Consider the following 21,928-nt stretch of genomic DNA (forward strand, 5'->3'; position numbering starts at 1 on the left):
AATCGGAGTCCTTCCAGGATCTGACTTTATCTGCACTCCACAAGCATGCTCCCAGGTAGCTGAGACAGATATCAGCCAAAGGACGGAGAGGTGACTTGTTCATGCTGGCAGAGGGTCAAAAGAGAAGTCAGAATTCAAACAAAATCTGATGGCTTCAGGTTCAGAGAATTTGTTAAGGCATTATATAATTTTTTTCTTCTCTGAAGACTCCAAGCCATTTGCTTGTAAGCTGTGGTAGATGCCATGGATTCGTTAACTTAGCTCACATCCTCAGGCCCCTCCTCCCAGACAATTTTACTGTTAAGAGCTGCCCATTTGACTCAATGAGATGTAAGTGAAAGCCCCTGGGTGGCTTCCAAGACAGCTTTTTAAAGGAGACAAGACCCAGCTAGTGTGATTCTTTGGCCTTTTACCCTTCACCTTTCGGCCCTACACTCTTCTTACCCGGAATGTGATTACAAAACTGCAGCTGCACAGTCTTCCTGTAGCCCTGAGAATAAAGACCTATGCGCTAAAGATATGGAAAGGAAAAAAATAGAAAGGGCCTGGATTGCCGATGGCATCGATGAGCCACCATACCGTCTCTGTACTGCCTATCCTCAGATATTTTGTAATGTGGAAGAAACAAACTTCCCTCCTGGTTAAGCTCGGGTTAATTATGTTTTCTGTTATCTGAAGCTGAAAGTATTTCAGCTGAGATCTCTTCTCTCTCTCTCTCTCTCTCTCTCTCTCTCTCTCTCACACACACACACACACACACACACCCCCCAACTTCTTAGTAGGAACTAGACATTCCTTAACATGATAAAGAATGGCAATCTCAAACACACAGCCAACATTATACTTTAATCAGTTGAAAGACATTCATTTTCCTTTAAATCCAGGAGAGAGACAAGAATGCTCCATATTATCTCTACTATTTAAATACTTAAGAAGTTCTGTCTTAAAAAACAGATAAACACGTAGAGATACAACTGTTGGAAAGAAAAAGATAAAATAGTTATGATTTGCAAATGAATAAAACCAAGAGAATAAAGGAAAGGCTTACAATAGATTTAGTAAAGTATAGAGACACAAGACAATATATAAAAACTAAAAACATTTCTATGTTGCTAGTAACAAACAAAATTTAAAATAGAGAAATCAAACCTTTAAACATGTTAATATGCTTTCTGCTATAATCCTCCCTCCAGTAATCTAAGAAAATAATCCAAGATATAATAAAATACATATTATCAGGAAGGCCACCTAAGTGTTAGTAACATCATAAATAGAACAAATCATTCTATGACTTGAGTTTCATAACATTAAAACCATACTCTCAAAAACTAATGACATGGGAAAACATTAACAATATAATGTTAAATGAAAATAGATGGTTATAAGACTGTACATATCATATGAATAGGCAAAAGGCAGACAGACTGGCAGACACACAAAAACACACATGAATAATGGGGGAGGGGAAAATACTAGAAAGAAATACACCAAAATACTAAGAAAGTAATCTGTAAATAGTGGGATCATAGATTATTTTCATTTCTTTATATTTTTAATATTTTCCAAATGTTCTCTACTAAGCATTTACTTACCTTGTAATTCAGTGTCTCTGACCATTACAACATGGTAACTCTCAATCACATGGGCCACCAGCTTTTTCGGGGTTATATTTCTGTGTAACAACCACTAAGACAGTACAACCTCTACCTCCACCTAGATTTTTTTTCTTTATAGGGTAGTATGGAACATTTGTTTTCTCCCTAGTACAGAAGTAAAAATGCTTCTTTTATAAATGCTAGAAACTTCTTTATAAACACTTAAGAAAATTGGAGTAGAAAGTTGAGATCTTTTGATAAGTATCTGTTCATGTCTTTTGTCCTTTGGTTTTCTACCTGCTGACATTAAGTTAAAAGGCAGTACTACTGATAACTATCTCATAACCTGGACTCTTCAACCCAAGAAGTGCTGAATACAGTGAGGATGGCTAACACCCACACCATAGAGAGCATGCCACAAAGAGGTCAATGTCTTTGGTTTGCTGAGGTCTTGAGCCCACCCCAATGTGATTGTTAGCTAAGACACTAAGCACAAATTAAATATAGAGACTGAAATGTGTTTTTCCCCTAAAAATTAAGAGTCAGGATGGGAGTCTTGAAGGATATTCTGCAAGGCAGAAGGAAGAATGAGAGAAAAGAAGAGACTGTGTGCATTAAGCTTTGGTCACTGGCCATAAGGGTCTTCTCAAGGGCAGAGCACCAGTACTCTAGTAGGGGGCTCCACAGAGTCATCTCAAACCTAAAAGAGACATTCATACATTCAGCAGAAACTCCAGAAGCATCCCTAAGATCAAATGTGTACCCTGTGAAATATTAATATTTGCCTGGTCTTGCTCATTGCATATCTTTCTAAATAGGATTGTCATCACAAGTAACCCAGCTTGTCTGGGATGCTAGGAGTATTGCCTAGAGATAAGGCCATCCATCTAAAAAGGAAGCCAGTAATTTTAGCTGCCTCAATAGTAATTCCATGGGATAAGTCAGATACATTGTAAGAAAAGATAAAGGTAGAAAACAATGACAAAATGCTATGTAGTATTACACAAAAGCTAAACATTATGTCCATACTAAAACTTCTACATAAATGTTTACAGTAGCATTACTCATAGTAGCCAAAAAAAGTTAAAACAACTCAAATATCTATCAACAGCTGAATGATAAATAAAATGTGGTACATCCATATAATCAAATATTACTCATCCATTAAAACGAATGCAGTACTGATACATGCTACACATGGATGAACCCTAAAAACATTATGCTAAGTAAAAGAAGTCAAATAAAAAAGACCCCATGCTGTATGATTTCATTTATGTGAAATGTCCACAATAGGCAAATCCACAGAAACAGAAAGTAGACTAATGGTTGCCAAGAGCTAAGGAGTTATGGATAGGTAGTTACTGGTAATGAATACAGAGTTTCTTTGGAGGGTGATGACAGTGTTCTAAAATGATAGTGAAAATAGGGGTGATAATTGCACAACTCCGTGAACATACTAAAAAACCACTGAGTTGTACAATTCACTTCAAAAGAGTGAATTTTATGGCATGTCAATTATATCTCAATAAAACCACTACTAAAAAAAAAATATATGTTTTGATTCCTCTCCCCTCTGCAATAGCTTTCTTGTTTTTCTCCCAGTTTTTCTGTTTCACTCTAAACATAACTGCCAGAATAATCTTCCTAATACTTCCATCAAATAATTTCTATGGTCAAGAACCCACCATGCCTTACCTCACACCATATAAAACATCAACACAAAATGAACCAAAGACCTAATTGTAAGGACAAAAACTATAAAACTGTTACCAGAAAATATAGGGATAAATTTTTATGGCTTGGCAATAGCTTCTTGGATATAACAACAAAAGCACAATCAACAAAAGAAAAAATAAATCATTTGACTTTACCAAAATTGAAAAGTTTTGTGCATCAAAAGACACAATCAAGAAAATGAAAAGACAACCCACAGAATAGAAGAAAATATTTGCAAATCATATAACATATAAAGGTCTAGTATCTAGGATATATAAAGAGTGCAACCCGCCAAATGGGAGAAAATATTTGCAAATCAGATATTAAGAGTCTAATATCCAGAATATATAAAGAGTGCTAAATAATTCAACAACAAAAAGACAAACACAACTTTAAAATGGGCAAAGGACGTGAATAGACACTTTTCCAAAAATAGCATACAAATGGCTAATAAAAATATGAAAAGATGCTCAACATCATTAGTCTTTAGGGAAATGCAAATCAAAACCAGAATGAGATACCATTTATACCTACTAGGATGGCCATAATACAAAAATGAAAAATAATGAGTGTTGGTGAGGATACGGAGAAATTGGAACCCTCATATATTGCTGGTGGGAAGAAAAATGGTACAGCTGCTGTGGAAAACAGTTTGACAGTTCCTCAAAAAGTTAAACATAGAATTGCCATGTGACCAAGCAATTCCACACCTACACACGGACCCAAGAGAACTGAAAATAGGTGTTCAAACAAAGCTTGTACAAAATGTTCATAGCAGCATTGATTCATAACAGTCAAAAGGCAGAAACAATCCAAATTTCTACCAAATGAATGATATACAAAATGTGGTGCATATATACAGTGGAATATTACTTATCCATAAAAAGTAACGTAGTACTGATACATGCTCCAGCATGGATGAACCTCAAAAAGCTTATGCTAAGTGAGAGAAGCCAGACATAAAAGGCCACATATTATATGATTTATTTTATATGAAATATCCAGAATAGGCAAATTTATAATGATAGAAAACCAAGTAGGGGCTGAGGTAAATGAAGAAAAGAGTCTGTCTGCTTAATGGGCACAGAGTTTCTTTCAGGGATGATAGAAATATTCTGGAATTAGATAGTGGTGATGGTTGCACAAAATTGTGAATGTACTAAAAGCCACTGAATTATACTCTTTACAGTGGCTAAAATGGTGAATTTTATGTTATATGACTTTTATCTCAACAAACAGAAGAAAATAACCCGCCATGGTTCCCTAACACCTAGATTTTGAAAACACTTCTTCAATTATTCCTATCCTTGTCTTTTCTGACTTTTCCATTCATTTTTAATCATGTCCTAATTCAGTACACCAATGCTGTGTCCCTTAGATCAGAACACAATTTGCTGATTCCAAACTCTATTTCCTCAAATGTTGTTCTCTTCACCTGGAATACCTCCCTTACTCCCCTACCATGGAAAAAATCTCAGAATCAAAAGGGCCAGAATGTAATTCCAGATCACTACTTACTAACTGTCTTACCTTGAGTAACTCAACTTCTCCAGGCCTCGTTTCTTTGCGTGTAAAATGAGTAGTCAAAATTCAATTAATAAATATATGTATCAAAATGTTGCTTTGCTCCAGAGTAATATTATCTGCCCAGCCCACTACATAGGTCAGTTAACCATACAAAATATATGGAAATGCTTCATGAATTATAAAGCACCAAATCTATGTAAGGTCATAATATAATCTATGCCACTGTTTCCCAAGCTTCAGGAATTTTCATATCACAAAAGCGGTGTCTGCAAAGTCTCACCACCATAAAATTATAACTTAACATTTGTAATCAACTCATTCATTTTACTTAAACAGATTCATTTTAAAATAGAAACTTTATACCACTGCCATGACATTATTGGTTTCATGTAATAATATTTCTATACATGTTAAAAATAAGAACACTACCGTAACAATATAAAATGTATACCTAGACGTAAAGTCACCTTCTAGCAGCACACATGGTAAATACTGATCTCTGTAAACTGCCTTTTTAAATATCTGAATCCAAATTTTCCTACTCTAGAAAACCTCCCTCTCCCTTGATCTACTTTTCACCCCATTTTAGGACTTATTTGCTCCTTCGTGATAAGTCCTTGAGTGTTTAATTTATACCCCATCACTTTTGTGTGTTTTGATTTCACTGTTAATACTTTCACATCTGTGCTGTTTCTCCTGTACTAGATTGTAAAATACCAAAGGCAAAGACCTTGACTTGTTTCTTTTGGTTCCTCCCATAGGCCCAACTACAGCACAAAAACTTTACTGAACAGACAAAAGTTTGACTGGATGTTAAGCGTCTACTAAATGCTTGTAGTTAACCTATCATCTCATTTCTAAAGATACAGCAAAATTAACCCACATCACTTCCTACTCTATGTGTAGCTGTACTAATAGCCTAATACAGATAGCAGTCCATGAGAAAGGTGAAAATAAGACTCATGCATGGCACACTGTGGAACGGACGTTGAATAAGTGAGATGATTACTTAGCAGCGCCTGCTTTCTCAGACGGACCACCTGCAGAACGTGAGGGGCACAGACTAGTCAGCATAAGAAGACTAACACCCACCTAGGGCTGAACATTCGAGTTGTGAGCAGCTGAACTCAGGGCTCTGGTCAAAGCCTCCTTCTACCAGCCCAAGAGCAGCACTACCCTGATGAGGAGCTCAGTTCTCAACTTGCTACTCTCCTAATTAGAAGTAAATCTCTGTAATACAGGAGAGCCTTTGAGTGTCCACAGTGCATTTTGGCCACAAGTCTCAAAGCACTGACAAAAGAAACTGCGAGTGAAATTACTGATTGAATACATCGAGACCCAGAGCAATCCTTGTGTCAATGTTGACAGACCAGCTCTTTATCATCCAGCTCCAGGAGGGCAAACGTAAAGCAAAACCACCGGAGATATAGGGAGAAAAGGAATATTTGCAACTACAGGACCATGGAGTCTTGGATTAATAAAATAATAAATATTAATAACAACATGAATTGTTTTTAATCCTAAAGGTGTACAGCTCTTTACAGTCTACAGAGTGTTACTCAAATTTCATTATCCCATATGATCTTTATACCAGCCTTATCAGAGAAATAATTTGCCCATTTTTACAAATGAAGAAACTGAGGTTCAAAGGGCATCTTAAGCCCAGGTTTTCTGACTCCAAATACAGTGCTCTTTTGATATCGGTGTCATTTAGTTAAGCCAGCTTTCTTCTTTGTGCTGAAACATGGTAAGTAAATGTTTAATATAAGAAGAATTCTTGAGTGCCTTCTATACCAATGTTATAACAAAGATTCACCCCAAGTTTAAAGCACTGTTACAAAGTCTTCCTTATGTGAGCTAAACATCTCTCCAGGGAGCCCCTGCCACTCCTAAGCCCCCAGACAACTACCACATTATCATCTCTAAAATCCTCCAAAGACTACTGCACAGCCCCTAAAACAAACCCAAGCAAACTCTACCTACTAGATTCTTACTCCCAATATCATGATACCGGTCTCAAAACAAGATCCTGCTCCTCACCATAATTCTCATTAAAAGATCTCTATCTGGCCTCCCCAAACCTGTAAAATCAGTTTGTTCCCCTTACTTACTCTTGGATTATCTGTACTAGTGAATAACTGGAGAAACAGAACTATAAATTCTAATGAAACCATTCTAATGTTTTTATTTTTTCTTTTGTGTATTCTGTACCAATGATAACTAGATGAGGATAGTATAATTCCTTTCCTTCATTGTTTAATTTAGATCACTATTTATATATATATATACACACACATATATATACTTATGTGTGTGTATACATTCTTTCCAACTCTGCCTTTTCACAAGCTATCCAGTGCCCCCAAGATGAAGATTATCTGTGACAGCCCCACAGTCCTTGGATAAGAGAGAACAGAGCATCCTCTTCTCAGTTAATTACCATTTCTTGCCTGTGCATTTGATTTCAATAAAGTCTCTCTAATTACTTCAAATATCACTGTGTCTCCCCCCTCCCCTATCTCCTGTGCCCCTCTTTCTCTTCGAGAGCCTGAGACTGATGAACTCAAACACCAGCAAGCCTCAGGCATATGCTGTGACGAGCAAAGACTTCTCAAAGTTAATAAGCCAGGAGAGTTAATAAACCAGACTTCCCAAAGTTAATAAACCTGGAAAACACAATTATCACTACTTTTACTATTATTAAAATATTGCCATTATGATTGTTGTTGTTATTCTCAGCCTCATCTGCAGCTACCCTAAGACCCTCCCCCATGCCTGCCTGCCTCCCCTTCCTTCCCCCATCCTCATCAGTGGCAGTAATATTGTGTGAGTAATCCCAGAGGGGCTCCCCAGCACTGCCCTGTTGGAGGAAGCAATATTGGAGCTCGTGCAGCCCCTGGTCCCTTCAGGCCCAGCTCTGCCCTTTTATATTACACACTGTTCAGTCAAATCCATCACCGGCCTCCCAGATCTTTCCAATAGGCGTGAGAAGGCTGGGTGGAAATGATGATTAAAGAAGCTAGAGATGGGGAGGAGGGGAAGGGGGTAGATGAGATAGGAGAGAAGATATTTGGGTTTTGGACATGCCTGAGCTGTCACTGAGTCCGATTTCCATATGATGGCTTCTGAGGATCAGTACTCCCCTGCACCCTCTAGGCAAGGCATGATTCTCTCAGGATCCACTAGGAATGTCTGCAAATCAGGGTAATATTAACTGCAGCTGCTTTGCAGACTCCCCGCAAATGTGCTCCTCTCTCTCCTGCTTTCTTTGCCTTTGGAGGAATCACTCATCAATGGAGATGGTATTCTTTTAGAATTGGTCAATGATATTAAACAAGTGGGAAAAGGATCACAGGGCAGCAGGGCCTTACATTTTATCTAGGCCAACTTCTCATTTATTTCATGAAGAAACTGAAGCCCAACAAAGTCAAGTGTGCCTGGGCCAGCTGGTTAAGAGGAGATTCTAGACCGGCCCCCTGGCCTGTTGATCTCCAGCACATCTTCCTTTTGCAAGTGGCTGCATCCTTTTCTTCCCCAGCCCTTCCTAGGCCCTCTTCATCCTGTTTCCTGTCAAACTCAACCATTTCCCCCAAACTTGCTCAGTTCCATGCAGTTCCTATTTCAGTGACTTGTATCACTATGCCCCAGTGATCCCCAACTAGGAGAGATTCTTGATGTCTAGAGATATACTTGATTGTTACAACTGCAATCACCACTGGCATCAAGTGGGTAGAGCCAGAGATGCTGATAAACACCCTACAACGTACAGGGCAGCCCTCCCCGCCAAGACACACACACAGAACAAAGAATCATATGGCTTAAATTGGCAATAGTACTGACACAGAGAAACCCTACTATACCCACCATGGCTCAACAACTCAATTACCTTGAAATGTTCTTGTTGGGCAGCTGAAAACATGCATCTAGAGACTAGGGTGGAGATGGATTTGGTAGGTTTGAGATCCAGAAGTCACCCTCTTGGGATGCCAGCTGAAACTGGGAGAGTGGACAAGTTCATTGGTTGGAAGAAGGTAGGCAAAAGAGATATAAGGAGAGGACTATGGGAAAGGACCACAGAGGGACCAAAAGGAGGAAGCAGCAGTACTCCAAGGAGAGAAGAAATCCAAGTGCAACCCAAACAATGGGCTAACTCTGCCTTTGCAATACAACCAAGTACAGGTCCAAGCTATGTTTCAAAGGACTAGTGCAGTAGATAGGGACACCCAGAAAAAGCCCCAGGTCACCCTGATCCCAACAAAGCCAAGCCTGACTTAGAGAAAGAGCCACTGAAGATGGCCTTCTGAGTGTGCCAAACCACCAGAAGGCAAGGTCAGAACTGCTGCCAAATCCTGGAGCTGAGTCTTGAACTCCAGATCCTATCCCAGAACCCATCCAGAAAGGACACTGACACAAGGGCAGCCATTCCTCCACTGCTCTGAACAACCAGTGCTTAGGAATCCCCTCCCCACTGACAGCCTCAGGTTTCTCGCCCCACAGCACTCCACCACCAGGGAATGAAGCTGAAGCTGGACTATAGGAGCCACTCGGGTCTGGACACACTGCCCAAGCAAGAAGGGAGGGACTCCCACACTGATCACAGCCCCAATCCAGTCCCTCTTCAACAAGGTAGCTGCTGCCAGCAGGAAGCTTCAGAAGGAGTCAAGTATAATTAAAAGCTGTGAAAGCAGCATTGTCTCCATTGTAAATCCTTCTCACTAAGAGGCCTTTACCAGGGAATTCTCAAAGATGGGGAAAGGGCAAAGCTGCGACAGCCACCACCTCAACTTAAAGAGTCCAGCAAGGAACTTTAATGGAAAAATATTTCTATCTAATATAGAAATGAGGAAGTTGCATGACTTCACTCTGCTTCTAGGGTTGAGACTAGGGGGAAAAGGAAGAACAATGAGAGTGGAAGGAGAGATAAGGAGGAGAGCATATGGCACAAGCCGAGAGAAAGAAAATTGCATTAACAAAAACACCAACCTGCACGCTTGTTTAGTCCTTTCTCACTGTTTCAAACAGAAACCTGTGGATTATGGTCAGTTGCCCACAGGCAAAGTATCTGTTCCATGATCTGTGTTGAGGTCATAGTGTTCACTCATCTAGATTTTAGGTCCAGTAACAACCTGTTAGCATGTGACATAAACAGATCACATAACGATGTACATCTGTTGCTGGGCACGAGGCTGTCCCATAGTGCTATGTCCACAGTGTGGAAAGTTAACAAGCGGGTACAAGTGAGCCTAATACAAGCCCTGCAGTCTGGAAGCAAGCTTTCTGTTATACCTCTGCAGCACTCCCACCTATCTGCAACTCTGCCCAGTATCTGGCCAGAAACCCAACGAAGACTGAACTATGTGATCCACCCAACAGGGCCATATTTACAATGCACCTGTGCCCTTGGTGGCTGGCATCCTGCTGGAGGCACAGCAGCATGAGTGAGACCCAGGGAGGTGGACCAACGGAGAGATTCGGCCCCATCCAACCCAGTCATATTCACAGAGGCACAACTAGAATAAAACATGAAGCAGACCTTAATTTTCCAGTGAGTTCTAGGTTTCCTCCTGCACAACAAAGGCAAAGGCACGTCCTATTCACATCTTACTCCTTTGTGTTTCTTGTCTTATCTCAGGATCTTATCCCACATAGAAAGAACATGGCTTCCAGAAATAATCTCAGCTCACAGCGCAATTGTCAGGAAAAATAATGCAATTTATCTCTCTGAGGTAGAAATCTCAAAATACAAAATGATGCTCATTATGGTATCAATGTGCATCAGGGCATACCTCCCCCATGGCAAAAGAGAGCCTTGAGCTGAGAATTGGAGAGGTCTCTGTATTCGTTCATTTTCACACTGCTAGAAAGAACTTCCCCAAGATTGGGTAATTTATTTTTTTAAAAAGAGGTTTAATTGACTCACAGTTCTGCATGGCTGGGGAGGCCTCAGAAAAATTACAACCAAGGCAGAAAGGGAAACAGGCATGTCTTGCATGGTGGCACGTGAGAGAAAGAGAGCATGTGTAAGAGGAACTGTCAAACACTTATAAAACCATCAGTTCTTCTGAGAACTCACTCGCTATCATGAGAACAGCATGGGGAAACCACTCCCATGATCCACTCCCACCAGGTCTCGCCCTCAACATGTGGGGACTATGGGGATTACAATTCAAAATGAGATTTGGGTGGGGACAGGGAGCCAAAGCATATCAGTCTCCCACACAGAGGAGATGTGCAAATACACCGCTTGATCTCCAAGCAAGACAGGGCCTCTCTGTCCCCAAAACATGTCAGCAAACCAAAGGCCACTTAGTGAAGGGCAACCAGCATGACATAGTCTAGAAAGCTAATTCATGCTGGAGTAAAGGGAGTAAAATTGAACATTCCCACTAAATGCGAAAAGAGAACAGAACAATGTAGTTGAAGGCAGAAGGCAGTAAGTGCTCACATGCAATCTTCCCACCCCCACCACTGTAAAAAAAAAAAAAGCCTTACAGTGATATAGGTGAATAAGGGGTTAAAAAAAATCAGAGGAAACAGAAAATTTTGGTGGAGTCTGACAGAAGAGGCTGTTATTAGTAAAACCTATCAGACTGTCCACTCACTCACCTCTCAAAAAATCAAAAACTGTGGAAGTATAAAATAATTTATAGAGCTATAGTACATCAAACAATCAAAAATGTTATTGTTAGGCAAATCACTACCTCCAAGACTGACACATTGTTTGAGTATGTTTATGGACTATCTGTGTGGCCCAGCTGGGAATCAGGGTTCCAGTGCTGGCCCTGCTGCTCATTAGCAATGTGACTTCCTTATATGAGAAATGAGAAGACTGAATTTATCCTACTGTTAACAACAACTAACATGGGGCAATTAGTCTGTATCAGAAATAACTCTAAGTGTTTTATATAGTTGCACTTATTTCATCTTCCCAACAATATTTTAAGCCAGTTATTATTATTCTCTTTTTACAGATAAATAAACTAAGGCATAAGAAGTTAATAACAAGGTTACTAACAAGGTTACATAAGTGACTGAGTCAAGATATGAGGCCAGGCATGGTGGCTCATGCCTGTAATCCCAGCACTTTGGGAGGCAAAGGTTGGAGGTTCACTTGAGCCCAGGAGTTCAACACCAGTCTGGGTAACATAGAGAGATCCTGTCCCTACAAAAAATTTAAAAGTTAGCTGGGCGTGATGGCACATGTCTGTAGTCACAGCTACTTGGGAGGCTCAGGTGGGAGGATTGGTTGAACCCAGGAGGTTGAGGCTGCAGCGAGCCAAGATCATGCCACTGCACTCTAGCTTAGGCGGCGGAGCAAGACCCTGTCTCAAAAATAAACAAATAAAAAATAAAAATCTGAAACAAGTTTCCTCTTCCAGTAAAGGCTGAGTAGCTCCTATGAGACCAACCTCCCCCAGATAATTCTAAACTGTAAACAACATATAGGAAACAACTATGTGAAGATAGCAGATAATGGACCAAAAGTAGGCAGATATTGAAAGGGAGTCACCACACGGAAGAAGGGACTGGACCTTGATTTTCCCGTTCTTACAGCCTTTCGTCATACAAGGTAACTAAGAAACTCAGATGGAAAACCCATAGTTTTACTGACTAGAAGAACTAGAGGACCAAATCTGGGGTAAACACAGAAGTTAGAAAGTGAGGGAATAAACCTGGAAAGACACAGAGAGGAGGAGTTCCAAATTCTATATATAAGCTTTATCCAAATGTCCAGCTGAGCCCTGACCTACACACACACTCCAAGTAGCCCGATTCAGGATCAAAGAACTGAACTGAGATTCCCTGTAGATTATTTCCCTAGAGCTCACCACAGGGAAGAGCTTGCAGTTTGAGTTCAGCCAAGTTAACTGTCTACTGGAAATTTTCAAAAATAAGATATAAATATTATTTGAATGAACATAACAATTCAGGTTATTGATAATGTGTCATGTCCAGGATACGATTTAAAATTATTAACATGACCTATACTCAAGAAGAAGGATGATCAACAGAGGCCAACCCTCAAGTGACCCAGATGCTGGAATTAGCTGACAAGGATTTTAAAGCATCTATTAAAACTATGCTCAACGATGTGAAGAAAAATATGCTCAAAAAAGGAAATGATAGGAAATAGCAGAGAAATACAAACTATAAAAAATCAAATGAAAATTCAAAAGCAATACTGTCCAATAGAAGTTTCTGCAGTGATGGAAAAGATTTGTATCTTTGCTGCTCAATCAGTGTCATTAGTCACATGTAGTTATCGAGCACTGGCAATGTGGCATGTAACTAAAGAAATCTTTTTAATTCATTTAAATTTAAATGAGCAGATGTTGCTAGTGGCTACTAGGCTGTGGAATTCTAGAACTAAAAAGTACAATATCTGAAGTAAAAAATTCACCAGAATAGCTTAACAGCAGATTGGAAATGACAAAAATGTTTATGAACTTAAAGACAGACAAATAGAAGTTATCTAATCTAAAGAACACAAGGTGGGGCCAGGCCCGGTGCCTCACACCTGTAATCCCGGTACTTTGGGAGGCCAAGGTGGGTGAATCCCTTGAGCCCAGGAGTTCGAGATCACCCTGGGCAACACGGCAAAACCCTGTGTCTACTAAAAATACAAAAATTAGCCAGGCATGGTGGCAGGTGCCTGTAATCCTAGATACTCAGGAGGCTGAGGCATGAGAATAGCTTGAACCCAGGAGGTGGAAGTTGCAGTGAGCCAAAACTATGCCATTGCACTCCAGCCTGGGCAACAGAGTGAGACTTGGTCTCAAAAAAATAAAATAAAATAAAGATAAATAAGTAAATAAAGAACACGGGGGGAAAAGACTGACAACTATAGCAAGAGGAATAGAGGAAGAGAGTAAATGGATGTATATAGTTTCAAGGCTCTTACATGTTATGTGCAATATTAACTCTAAGTATACTGTGAATTTTTAAGGAGGTATATTGTAATCCTGGGAACAACCACTAAAAAATTAACAATAATGTGAAGAGATATAGGTTAAAAACAATAAGTAAATTAAAATAAAATTCTTTAAAAATTCCATAAACAAAAAGAAGACATGAAAGGAACACAGAACAAGCAACAGAGTGCATAAATAGAAAGTAACTAGTAAAATGGTAGACCTGGCTCTGACTGTATCAATAATTACATTAAATGTTAATGAATGAACAACTTGAATTAAAAGAAAGAGATAAAATGTCAGAATGGATTAAAAAAAAAAACAAGACTCAGCTATCTACTGTCTACAGAAAATATACTTTAAAAAAACAAAGATTAGGAATAAGGCAATCTGTTTCCTATTTTTAACTATTACACTATATATAATATATGAAGTACTTTCCATTTCTAAAGTCCAATGATTCCACCTGTATATGAGTATATGCATAGATATATATATATACACACACACACACACATAGGTATATAATGTTAAATATTTTTATGCTCAGAATACAATTACAATAATTAATGGTCAAATTAATGTGCACCCAAACCTAGAAGAAATTGTGAAAAGAAAATGTATCAAGCAAACACATCCACCGTTGCTTATTTTGTTTCTCAACATTCATTCTATCAAGGAATAAGATGGAGTTTTGCGGTAATTGTATCTAGAAAAATCACTACACTTATTCTTAGACAGTGACTTAAGCCTATCTTCTTAGCAACAGAACTGCCTCAGAGCTATTTGCATTTAAATTTTCATGGAAAGAATTGGCATAACCTTTCCCTATAGCGTGGTGACTGAACAGACAGCATCTCCAGGGCTTTGTCTTACACACAAAGCAGCTGTGACACAGTGCAAAGAGCACCGGACTTGCCACTAGAAAACCTGAGCCTCACTCCCACCTATGCCTCTTTTAGAAACCATGCAGCATTGGAACCATCACTTAGCCTCTTGGAGCCTCAATTTCCTTATCTCCAATGAGATTATGGTGATAATTACATGACACAGTGTCTGTTTTCCTAGACTCACTAGGCCTTTATTCTTACCTCTTTGCCTGGACTGCCTTCCTTCTTTTTGTTTCGTTTTGATTTGTTTTGAGACAGAGTTTCGCTCTTGTTGCCCAGCAATGGCACAATCTCGGCTCACCGCAACCTCTGCCTCTTGGGTTCAAGTGATTCTCCTGCCTCGGCCTCCCGAGTAGCTGAGATTACAGGCATGAGCCACCACGCCTGGCTAATTTTTTGTATTTTTAGTAGAGACGGGGTTTCACCGCGTTAGCCAGGATGGTCTCCATCTCCCGACCTCAGGTGATCCACCCGCCTCAGCCTCCCAAAATGCTGAGATTACGAGCGTAAGCCACCGTGCCAGGCCCCCTTTTCTTCTCAGCATTTGCTTTTTATCCTTCAAGGATTCACTCAAGGCCACTTTTCTCATGGTGATACTCCAAGTTTTGAACAGCATCAATCTCCCCCTTTTAAATACAAATTTAAAATTTTTAAAAATTTCCCATTGCATTCACTGTCTCTTCTGCACAGTTTTTCTCTAAATGATAAAAATCACTTGTTCTCTACACATTTTGTTTTTATCCACCTTCACTCTCCAAAACACTTTATAGTTCTTGAAGCCCAAGAACATCATTTATACACACACACAAGCATACACACAAACACACACACATACACAATGAAAACACCAGGCTCAATAATAATGATGACCTCCCTGGATCTTGGGCTCCTTGTTCTAAAAAGAAGCAGTTACATTAGGTGTTTTCTAATATCCCTTGTAGGGATTGTCTATGACTCTTAAATATTAATAAGAACTCACAGCTGTATGGCTTTCTACAGATTTGAAGCACCTTTGCATAGAATGTCTCATATGACAACCACTTGTGACATAAATTGATTAGTATCTCCCTTATAGAAGTGAATAAATTCAAGCTAAGGAAAATTAAACGCAGTGACTGGCAAAGACATAGGTGAAGGGTAGCCTAATGACTGATAAATGGACTCACATAGACAGAGCTGGGTCAAGACACACAAAACGGCTGCACCACTAAATCCAAGATTGAGATAGTATGAATCATTTACATGAGACTGCCAACTGACCCACAGACAACATGAACAAAGCAATGAATGGATTCCTGGATAGCAATCAACTAACCAGCTTGCAATTCAGTTGAAAAGGCACAAGGAAAAATGAGTAGACACAGAATATTCTAGCAATACAATCACAGCTGTCTCCAATTCCATAATGATGATGATGATGATAATGATGAGTTAAGTTTTAACTCATCATCAACTTAGTAACAGTAAGTTTTAAATTATTTACATTCATCATCTCATTTAAAACTCAAAACATTCTTTTGAAGTTGGTAACTAACTTTAAATGGAAAGAAACGGAGGCATAGAGATATCAAATACCCATCCAAGGTCACACAACTAATAAATGACAAGTTTCAAACCAGGTCTGACTCTCACATACCCTGACATTATTTCCAAAGTAAGCATACATAATCACATGACTAATTATGAGGAAGCTAAATACTGTGCCATGTTGCTTAAATTAAATTCTTTTTATGCTGATGTTGTCCTGACCATGAAAGGAATTGAGAGGAACCTCACTCTTCTTTACACCCAGCAAGTCTATAACTGAAGAGGCATTAGTGCAACAAGCTAAGGGAAGAGATCTCTTTCAGGGGCCCAAGACCACTCTCTTGATCTCCTGAGAGAAGGGCAGAAGCCCTCCAGGAATGCCCATTCTCCGGCCACTGTGCCTGGGAGCTGTAGCCCACCTCAGTCAGTCAGTCTCAGGAGGTCTAGAGTCACCTTTCAAGGGTGGCCAGGGAGGAAATTCTGTCCTAGAGTATTCCCTGATGGAGTAATTCTGCCCACAAGTCCTGAATTGTTTTTACCTTGAATTATATTACTGAAACACCACCCCTTTGTTAAGAGGTTTACTATAGGTTCAAATTTGGAAGAAAATATTTCTATGTAAATTAGTTTGGGTTCTGAAATGGAAAGACAGAATATAGGATTACAAATTAGGAATAACTTGTATTATGTACTTAAAATATGACCTTCCTCTCTTTTAAACTTTCAATATTCACTGCCCACAGTTTGCATGGTATCTTCAAAGGGAATCTTGAAAGGGTTGAGAGAAAACTGTACATGATCTCCTTAAAAAATAAAAATTTGAAGACTTTGAACTCTTATAAAAGCAAAAATACATAATGTATGCATAAATTAATAATTGTTATAGACACATTTGATAATTTGAGTGTATTTCCATTCACTAAATTAATATTAACAAATGGATTAATTAGGGAGAATTTTGTGGTCTCATTTATAAAGGATGATCAATAACTCAATAAATCTTGTCATTATGCATACCTTCTGAGAGAGAGTGGGCCTCTCTTAAACACAGTATGAGACACATAAAGTTCACACATATTTGTGAAATTCAAGTGCATTATTTCCCTCCTGACAGCTATAATCAAGTCAGTGGAACACAGTTCTACATTCGATTACCAACAAATGATCACAATTAGCAAAGAAAGGTAAACATAAGCCTCCTTAACAAATTTGCTAATTATTTTTCAGCTTGGGATTAATGTATCAAATAAATACTGGATGACTACAGTTTAAGTTCATCAGTCAGTTTGTATAAACCAACAAGGGTAAGTATATTTTATCTTCTATTTGAAGCTCCTGATCTTAAACCAAGTATTTCTTGTTCTTGATTTTTTTTTCTTGAATCTGATGTATGTTTTTACTTTATGAGGCAATCTGTCAGCTTTTACATCCTTTTATAATATCAGGTATATCCACTGAGAATTCTTAGAAAAAGTAATGCTGAGGTTTAAAGGTAATGAAAGAAACAAGCCACTGGTATGAGAATAAAATTGCCCACGTGAGCCTACTCTGCAATTGGTTGGTATTGCTAAACATTACCAAGTAAATTATTAGTATAATTAACTCCCATTTATCAAGAATCTTTACTAAATGCTTTACAGCATACATATATTTAATCCCTAAAACGTATGTAAAGAGCTAGTGCCTGCCTTTTAGAAATAAGGAAAGAGATTCCCCAGGTGTTAACAGAGCTGGGATTTGAACCCATGTCCCTGTTGTCGGGGGTGGGGTGGGGTTTGGGGTTGAGGGTTCTTGTATCTTCCTGTCCTTCTTTCTCACAATGTTATTTCCTTGTTAGAATGTGCCTAATACTTAATACTTTTCCTTCCTTCCAGATCACTAACCTTTAATCATTTCGGGATCACAGGACACTTTCAAGATCTACTCAAATCTAGGGGCCCTGTTCCCCAGAAACAAGACACAAACAGACACAATGAGAGCCCGCAAATATCAACATCACTGGATTTTTCACTTGCTTGCCTCCTTTACACTTCCCCTTTCTTTTTGGCCTCTGAAGATGTTTTTAAAGAATAAAGTAATGGTGCTAAGAAGCAGAGTACTATCTTGTCCACATCCAAGAAAAGCCTTGCTCTACCCCTACTCCATAAGCCTCTTTAACAAATTTGCTAATTATTTACCTCTACTGCAAGCCCTCTACCTACACCGTTGCCATCTCAGTACAGGTCATCACCATACACCCAGCTCAGGGGGAATATCTTGGAATCATCCTTCTGTCTTCACTTTCATTCACTCTCACATTCAATTACTCCAACCCTTCCTTAACGACCTAATGCCTATCCTATTCCAGGCATCAGACTTGTGAACAAAACGATAGTCCTTGCATTCATGGAGATTACAATCTGATGGGGAGAACAAACAATATATTTAAATACTAAAGAAATAAACTACAGTATATTCTGGAAGATAATTAATGGTCTGGGAAAAGAGAAACTATGCAGAAATTATGGGAAGATGGGGAGAGTAGGAGTGGGCTGAAATATTAAATAGGTGGTCAGAGTAGGAGAATATGAACATTTAGTACACACATGAGGGAGGAGTCAAATTTGTGGATATCTGGAGAAAGATATTTTGCTTATTTTCTTTCTTTCCATCTAGAATATAATCACTGCTGTAACCCAAGTAACTGTAACAATGCCTCATACATAGTAGTTGCTCAACAAGTATTGGTAGACAAAATAAATGAATGAATTAAAATTTATCTTTCAAGTTGAAACTGAGGGTTAAGGCCACAATTCTAAATCTTACTCTAAACTAACAATATCTTTAATTAAATGATAATTTCAGAGCATAGAGAAAAGAAACTGAGTCACAATGGATTCACCTTTTGAAGGGAAGATTGAAAAGCAGCTATGCATGAAAAATGATAATAATCTGAACTCCAACTCTAAAATAACCAAATAGGAACGGGTTTTAGAAAACAAAGAAACAAATAGTAGATCCTATACCAAAACGGGCTTTAAAATTAGGAATGATCCTTGAAATCTGGGACTTCTCCATGCTAAGTGACTCACTAATAAGGCTGTCATGAGGTGCATTGTCTCTTGCCATTGAGACTTAGTAAGACAGATGCCACTAATCCAGAAGTGCCATCTTCACCCCTGACTGCATTCCCGACTGCAGAGCTGCATTTCCAGAGCACTCACTGTGTACTGATGTCCTTGGATTTTAAAATAGCTTGCTTGTGGCTGGTTAGCTCCATTATTTACCTCTTGGTGCTCCTGAGTCTAAGGATATGGATTGGGTCCCCAAAGACACCAAGAGGAGTTAACTCAGTTTCAGTTGGCCACAAGCTACAGCTTTGAACTTGCCCACTGACCCCACATAGGCATATCCTCACTTGTGCTAGTGGACAGAGTGTGTCTGTGTGTGTGTGTGTGTGTGTGTGTGTTTCTCTGTGTGTGTGTGTTAATACCCCAAAAACGGCAACTCAAAGTACATGTTCCATGTTTAAGAAGGTTGCCAGCAGCCATTGAGAACTGATTCACCCCTTATGCACAATTTAACATCAAACCAAGGTCTGGGACACATCTTTTTCCATTAGCATCTCTTAAAAACACTATTCAATTCTAAGAGAGAATAAGTACTATCTGGACAGATGCCACACTAATTGGAAGGCTACCAGAAAGACGTATTCTCCCTCCATTTTGTCCCCAGAAATTAGCACAATCTGGTAAAAGTCAGGAATATGAGCTCCCTGGATTCCACAGCATGTGACTTTACTGATGGTGGGCCTTACCACATTGCAGGTAATGTGAGCTTCAGAACCTTCTCTCTCTCTGATTAGCCAGCAACGTCAGGGCAAAGCTGAAATCGCTTCATTGTAACAGTTTGACCTCTGCAATACTGCACATCATTAAATTTTTAAGGGAGTTCATTGGGAAAGTCCTTTAATCCTTTAATAATTGAGTTGGGGGAAAGGGGCCAGTGATGGAGAGCATTTACCTGAGCTGATATTAACTAGGTTTGCCTACTAATGGCTTTCCAACAATCCCACTGTGTCCATGTTGCCATTTAAAAGAGTGCATTTCATTTGGCCCTTGCTCTTTAACTGTCAACAGGGAAATTGAAAAATAATATAGCATTAAGTATTGCAATTTGTATTACAGTTCTCTACCCAAGTCTCCCTTCTAGCTCTATTGAGCTCAGTCCAAACTAAGGTCTAACAACCAGTTGACAAGTAGAAAAATCCATTCCATGAATTAGTTGGATGTCTATGATATCAAATAACCCGTCACTAATATATTTTCCACTGAATTTGCTGGCCACAGAAGCAGAGCCATTGGAAAATACTTGGCTTCCTTGGTAGCACCAAGTTCAGTTTAATTCCCTTCTAAGCTCAGAGGTCTGGCCCCTTATGACCTTGTCACTGTTTCTTCTCTATGGTTATATGGATATGACAGCCCTAGACCTAGGGAAGTATTCCCACCTGACCACACACTGTTCTCCCTCTCCCTGTCAAAACAATTAATTCTCCACCATTGCACACATCAGGAAGTTTGTGAGCATGTTCCACACCTCAGAGAGCTCAAGGTAAAGGCACTGCAATAAATGGGATCATCTCAAAGAGGTTAAATGATTTGCCCAGGCCCAGCCAGCCAAAGCAGAGACAAAGACAGAATTAAAAAGCTCAAAGATTCTGAAAACCCACTGTTATCCACTAGTCACCCTACTCTCCAGTCTGGGGAAGTAAACGTATTAACCAACCAAGTGGATAACGCTACAGAACAGCAATAGCTGGGTACAGGCTGCGTCACTACAGTCTGGTAAGCAAGGAAGATGGTACCCACACCCTGAACTCTCTTGTTTTGAGAGTCCTCCTAAGCATCACAGAAAGCAAAAGCTCTTGAACTGACAGGCACGCACATAGGCACAGCTGACTGGTTCCTGGCCTGGGGAGGCTTGTAGACCTGTCTTGGGGAATTGGCCATGTGGTGGTGTACTTCGGACAACACGCAATAGAGCTCTGCATGGATCAGGAGCAAACACAAAAAGAGGTCAGGCAGGTGAGCTTTCCACTGAGATGAATGGTATCTGAAGAAGAAGGAAATAGGTGGGAGCCTCGCTCTACTGCCATTCCCAGGCCCATGACCCAGGAACGCATTGCCAAAGCAGCTCTGTGAGAAGCTCTCACCTACTGAGTGGCCTTGAGGAGTGATGGAAAGCAGACCCACCACTGCCAGCCCCTGTACTGCAGTGATCAGTTCCAACCAATCCACAGGGAAATGCACAAAAGAACAAAGGGAAGGAGTGGTGGTTGGGAAGGAGCAGAGCAGGGGCAGAACCTGTGCCCCAGATGTGTCCCTGACCCTTCCCCAGGTTTCTCCTCTATCAGATGGATGCCCACTCTCCCTCCTGGATCTTCAACTTCCTTCCTTCCCTGGCTAAATTCACCTTAGCCATCAAGCAGGCTCAAAACTACCTCATCCTAAGCATCTTCCCTTTATTCTATCTCTATCCCAAGTGCTATCTTTTCCCCCCATCTTTTTTTCACTACCCGTCTTCTTGAAAGAATGGCCACATCACTTCCCCTATTTCTTCAACTTCTTTTTACTGTATAGCTTTTATATGGTATAAAATGCTGTCCTGTACCCTCTATGCCTCTAGCAAACCTAATTTGTTTGGTTTTTTGGGACAGGATTTTGCTCTGTTGCCCAGGCTGGAGTGCAGTGGTGATGGTTCACTACAGCCTGGAACTCCTGAA

The 21,928-nt window shown here is 39.6% G+C and overlaps 1 protein-coding gene and 1 long non-coding RNA gene across 4 annotated transcripts in view; both read right to left on the reverse strand.

The window, feature by feature from the left end:
- Positions 1-21,928, reverse strand: part of LOC105492957 (LIM homeobox transcription factor 1 alpha) — a 155,380-nt gene that overhangs the window by 116,313 nt on the left and 17,139 nt on the right. The gene's annotated exons all lie outside the window — the stretch shown is intronic.
- On the reverse strand, positions 828-21,462 carry LOC105492954 (uncharacterized). The gene is made up of 3 exons (XR_011608450.1): positions 19,964-21,462; positions 1,593-1,760; positions 828-974 (listed from the first exon to the last, which is right to left on the reverse strand). It is a non-coding gene; the product is annotated as an uncharacterized lncRNA (long non-coding RNA).

Source organism: Macaca nemestrina, chromosome 1 (genome assembly GCF_043159975.1).
Source record: "Macaca nemestrina isolate mMacNem1 chromosome 1, mMacNem.hap1, whole genome shotgun sequence".
In the NCBI taxonomy this organism is placed as follows: domain Eukaryota; kingdom Metazoa; phylum Chordata; class Mammalia; order Primates; family Cercopithecidae; genus Macaca; species Macaca nemestrina.